The following is a 6,000-nucleotide window of genomic DNA, read 5'->3' as shown; positions in this document are numbered from 1 at the left end:
TCACTTGCCTTTCTGACATAAAGGGCACTTAGTAATGCTATAATATTTTATTTTATTTATTTATTTATTTATTTATTTTTAAAATCACAACAAAAGTAAAATTTATTACTTTTTCATCTCTATCTAATGAAGTCAGTTGAAGAAGGAAGAATGGAGACTTGACTTTGTGGGGTCATTTGGAGCTTCATCAGTTTCCTTCCATTCATGTTGCAATGAGCATAAATGGAGAAGGTATATCTCTTCTTATCTGCTTTGGACACCAAATAACATACCACATATTTGCACATTTAATTTGTGAGAACCAAATACATGGCCGCAACCTGAAAGAATCTAAAAAATGCAGTTCATGTGTGTCCAGAAAAAAAAAAAAAAAGTTTTCTCAGCAATGACAGAAGAATCCAAACTAGTAATACCTCTACTCAAGAAGTTGAGTACCACTAATAAAAACAAAAAAAAAACAAAAACAGCAATAATAGTCATAACCAGTATATGCATACTCCTGTAAATCTTCTACCTTGCTCAGCAATTTTGCCACATTTTGTCATGCTTCTTTTTTTTTTCTTTTTTTTTTTATTATACTTTAAGTTCTAGGGTACATGTGCATGACGTTTATATCATGTATAACTCCCCAATGCAATCCCTCCCTCCCCCCCCCATGATAGGCCCCAGTGTGTGATGTTCCCCTTCCCGAGTCCAAGTGATCTCATTGTTCAGTTCCCACCTATGAGTGAGAACATGCGGTGTTTGGTTTTCTGTTCTTGTGATAGTTTGCTAAGAATGATGGTTTCCAGCTGCATCCGTGTCCCTACAAAGGACGCAAACTCATCTTTTTGATGGCTGCATAGTATTCCATGGTGTATATGTGCCACATTTTCTTAATCCAGTCTGTCACAGATGGACATTTGGGTTGATTCCAAGTCTTTGCTATTGTGAATAGTGCCGCAATAAACATACGTGTGCATGTGTCTTTGTAGTAGAGTAATTATAATCCTTTGAGTATATACCCAGTAGTGGGATGGCTGGGTCATATGGTACATCTAGTTCTAGATCCTTGAGGAATCGCCATACTGTTTTCCATAATGGTTGAACTAGTTTACAATCCCACCAACAGTGTAAAAGTGTTCCTGTTTCTCCACATCCTCTCCAACACCTGTTGTTTCCTGACTTCTTAATGATTGCCATTCTAACTGGTGTGAGATGGTATCTCATTGTGGTTTTGATTTGCATTTCTCTGATGGCGAGTGATGATGAGCATTTTTTCATGTGTCTGTTGGCTGTATGGATGTCTTCTTTTGAGAAATGTCTGTTCATATCCTTTCCCCACTTTTTGATGGGGTTGTTTGTTTTTTTCTTGTAAATTTGTTTGAGTTCTTTGTAGATTCTGGATATTAGCCCTTTGTCAGATGAGTGGGTTGCAAAAATTTTTTCCCATTCTGTAGGTTGCCTGTTCACTCTGATGGTAGTTTCTTTAGCTGTGCAAAAGCTCTTTAGTTTAATGAGATCCCATGTGTCAATTTTTGCTTTTGCTGCCGTTGCTTTTGGTGTTTTAGACATGAAGTCCTTGCCCATGCCTATGTCCTGAATGGTACTACCTAGATTTTCTTCTAGGGTTTTTATGGTATTAGGTCTAACATTTAAGTCTCTAATCCATCTTGAATTAATTTTCATATAAGGGGTAAGGAAAGGATCCAGTTTCAGCTTTCTACTTATGGCTAGCCAATTTTCCCAGCACCATTTATGAAATAGGGAATCCTTTCCCCATTTCTTGTTTCTCTCAGGTTTGTCAAAGATCAGATGGCTGTAGATGTGTGGTATTATTTCTGAGGACTCTGTTCTGTTCCATTGGTCTATTTCTCTGTTGTGGTACCAGTACCATGCTGTTTTGGTTACTGTAGCCTTGTAGTATAGTTTGAAGTCAGGTAGCGTGACGCCTCCAGCTTTGTCCTTTTGACTTAGGATTGTCTTGGCAATGCGGGCTCTTTTTTGGTTCCATATGAACTTTAAAGCAATTTTTTCCAATTCTGTGAAGAAAGTCATTGGTAGCTTGATGGGGATGGCATTGAATCTATAAATCACCTTGGGCAGTATGGCCATTTTCACGATATTGATTCTTCCTATCCATGAGCATGGTATGTTCTTCCATTTGTTTGTGTCCTCTTTGATTTCACTCAGCAGTGGTTTGTAGTTCTCCTTGAAGAGGTCCTTTACATCCCTTGTAAGCTGGATTCCTAGGTATTTGATTCTCTTTGAAGCCATTGTGAATGGAAGTTGATTCCTGATTTGGCTCTCTGCTTGTCTGTTACTGGTGTATAAGAATGCTTGTGATTTTTGCACATTAATTTTGTATCCTGAGACTTTGCTGAAGTTGCTTATCAGCTTAAGGAGATTTTGGGCTGAGACAATGGGGTTTTCTAAATATACAATCATGTCATCTGCAAACAGGGACAATTTGACTTCTTCATTTCCTAACTGGATACCCTTGATTTCTTTCTCTTGCCTGATTGCCCTAGCCAGAACTTCCAACACTATGTTGAATAGGAGTGGTGAGAGAGGGCATCCCTGTCTTGTGCCAGTTTTCAAAGGGAATTTTTCCAGTTTTTGCCCATTCAGTATGATATTAGCTGTGGGTTTGTCGTAAATAGCTCTTATTATTTTGAAGTACGTTCCATCAATACCAAATTTATTGAGCGTTTTTAGCATAAAGGGCTGTTGAATTTTGTCAAAAGCCTTTTCTGCATCTATTGAGATAATCATGTGGTTCTTGTCTTTGGTTCTGTTTATATGCTGGATTACGTTTATTGATTTGCGAATGTTGAACCAGCCTTGCATCCCAGGGATGAAGCCCACTTGATCATGGTGGATAAGCTTTTTGATGTGCTGCTGAATCCGGTTTGCCAGTATTTTATTGAGGATTTTTGCATCGATGTTCATCAGGGATATTGGTCTAAAATTCTCTTTTTTTGTTGTGTCTCTGCCAGGCTTTGGTATCAGGATGATGTTGGCCTCATAAAAAGAGTTAGGGAGGATTCCCTCTTTTTCTATTGATTGGAATAGTTTCAGAAGGAATGGTACCAGCTCCTCCTTGTACCTCTGGTAGAATTCAGCTGTGAATCCATCTGGTCCTGGACTTTTTTTGGTGGGTATGCTATTAATTGTTGCCTCAATTTCAGAGCCTGCTATTGGTCTATTCAGGGATTCAACTTCTTCCTGGTTTAGTCTTGGGAGAGTGTAAGTGTAAGTGTCCAGGAAATTATCCATTTCTTCAAGATTTTCTAGTTGATTTGCGTAGAGGCATTTATAGTATTCTCTGATGGTTGTTTGTATTTCTGTGGGGTCGGTGGTGATATCCCCTTTATCATTTTTTATTGCGTCTATTTGATTCCTCTCTCTTTTCTTCTTTATTAGTCTTGCTAGCGGTCTGTCAATTTTGTTGATCTTTTCAAAAAACCAACTCCTGGATTCACTGATTTTTTGGAGGATTTTTTGTGTCTCTATCTCCTTCAGTTCTGCTCTGATCTTAGTTATTTCTTGCCTTCGGCTAGCTTTTGAATGTGTTTGCTCTTGCCTCTCTAGTTCTTTTAATTGTGATGTTAGAGTGTCCATTTTAGATCTCTCCTGCTTTCTCTTGTGGGCATTGAGTGCTATAAATTTCCCTCTACACACTGCTTTAAATGTGTCCCAGAGATTCTGGTATGTTGTATCTTTGTTCTCATTGGTTTCAAAGAACATCTTTATTTCTGCTTTCATTTCGTTATGTACCCAGTAGTCATTCAGGAGCAGGTTGTTGAGTTTCCATGTAGTTGAGCGGTTTTGATTGAGTTTCTTAGTCCTGAGTTCTAGTTTGATTGCACTGTGGTCTGAGAGAGAGTTTGTTATAATTTCTGTTCTTGTACATTTGCTGAGGAGTGCTTGACTTCCAATTATGTGGTCAATTTTGGAATAAGTGCGATGTGGTGCTGAGAAGAATGTATATTCTGTTGATTTGGGGTGGAGAGTTCTATAGATGTCTATTAGGTCCGCTTGGTGCAGAGATGAGTTCAATTCCTGGATATCCTTGTTAACTTTCTGTCTCGTTGATCTGTGTAATGTTGACAGTGGAGTGTTGAAGTTTCCCATTATTATTGTATGGGAGTCTAAGTCTCTTTGTAGGTCTCTAAGGACTTGCTTTATGAATCTGGGTGCTCCTGTTGGGTGCATATATATTTAGGAGAGTTAGCTCTTCCTGTTGAATTGATCCCTTTATCATTATGTAACGGCCTTCTTTGTCTCTTTTGATCTTTGATGGTTTCAAGTCTGTTTTATCAGAGACTAGGATTGCAACCCCTGCTTTTTTTTGTTCTCCATTTGCTTGGTAGATCTTCCTCCATCCCTTTATTTTGAGCCTATGTATGTCTCTGCATGTGAGATGGGTCTCCTGAATACAGCAGACTGATGGGTCTTGACTCTTTATCCAGTTTGCCAGTCTGTGTCTTTTAATTGGATAATTTAGTCCATTGACATTTAAGGTTAATATTGTTATGTGTGAACTTGATCCTGTCATTATGATCTTAACTGGTTGTTTTGCTCGTTAGTTGATGCAGTTTCTTCCTAGCCTCGATGGTCTTTACATTTTGGCATGTTTTTGCAATGGCTGGTACCGGTTGTTCCTTCCATGTTTAGGGCTTCCTTCAGGGTCTCTTGTAAGGCAGGCCTGGTGGTGACAAAATCTCTCAGCATTTGCTTATCTGTAAAGGATTTTATTTCTCCTTCACTGATGAAGCTTAGTTTGGCTGGATATGAAATTCTGGGTTTAAAATTCTTTTCTTTAAGAACGTTGAATATTGGCCCACTCTCTTCTGGCTTGTAGAGTTTCTGCCGAGAGGTCTGCTGTTATTCTGATGGGTTCCCTTTGTGGGTAACCCGACCTTTCTCTCTGGCTGCCCTTAAGATTTTTTCCTTCATTTCAACTTTGGTGAATCTGGCAATTATGTGTCTTGGAGTTGCTCTTCTGGAGGAGTATCTTTGTGGCGTTCTCTGTATTTCCGAATTTGAATGTTGGCTGCCCTTAGGTTGGGGAAGTTCTCCTGGATGATATCCTGAAGAGTGTTTTCCAAGTTGGTTCCATTTTCCCCCTCACTTTCAGGCACCCCAATCAGACGTAGGTTTGGTCTTTTTACGTAATCCCATACTTCTTGCAGGCTTTGTTCATTTCTTTTTCTTCTTTTTTCTTTTGGTTTCTCTTCTCTCTTCATTTCACTCATTTGATCCTCAATCGCTGATACTCTTTCTTCCAGTTGATCGAGTCGGTTACTGAAGCTTGTGCATTTGTCACGTATTCTCGTGTCATGGTTTTCATCTCTGTCATTTCGTTTATGATCTTCTCTGCATTAATTAGTCTAGCTGTCAATTCTTCCACTCTTTTTTCAAGATTTTTAGTTTCTTTGCGCTGGGTACGTAATTCCTCCTTTAGCTCTGAGAGGTTTGATGGACTGAAGCCTTCTTCTCTCATCTCGTCCAAGTCATTCTCTGACCAGCTTTGATCCGTTGCTGGCGATGGGCTGCGCTCCTTTGCAGGGGGAGATGCGCTCTTATTTTTTGAATTTCCAGCTTTTCTGCCCTGCTTCTTTCCCATCTTTGTGGTTTTATCTGTCTCTGGACTTTGATGATGGTGACGTACTGATGGGGTTTTGGTATAGGTGTTCTTCCTGTTTGATAGTTTTCCGTCTGACAGTCAGAAGGACTGTCTGTTGGTCTGTTGGAGATTGCTTGAGGTCCACTCCAGACCCTGTTTGCCTGGGTATCAGCAGCAGAGGTTGCCGAAGATAGAATATTGCTGAACAGCGAGTGTACCTGTGTGATTCTTTCTTTGGCAGCTTCCTCTCGGGGTGACGCCACCCTGTGAGGTGTGGGGTGTCAGACTGCCCCTAGTGGGGGATGTCTCCCAGCTAGGCTACTAGGGGTCAGGGACCCACCTGAGCAGGCAGTCTGTCCGTTCTCAGATCTCAACCTCCGCGTTAGGAG

The sequence above is a fragment of the Trachypithecus francoisi genome, unplaced genomic scaffold, assembly GCF_009764315.1.
Source record: "Trachypithecus francoisi isolate TF-2019V2 unplaced genomic scaffold, Tfra_2.0 Contig00483, whole genome shotgun sequence".
Taxonomy (NCBI): domain Eukaryota; kingdom Metazoa; phylum Chordata; class Mammalia; order Primates; family Cercopithecidae; genus Trachypithecus; species Trachypithecus francoisi.
This window is presented reverse-complemented; position numbering follows the sequence as displayed.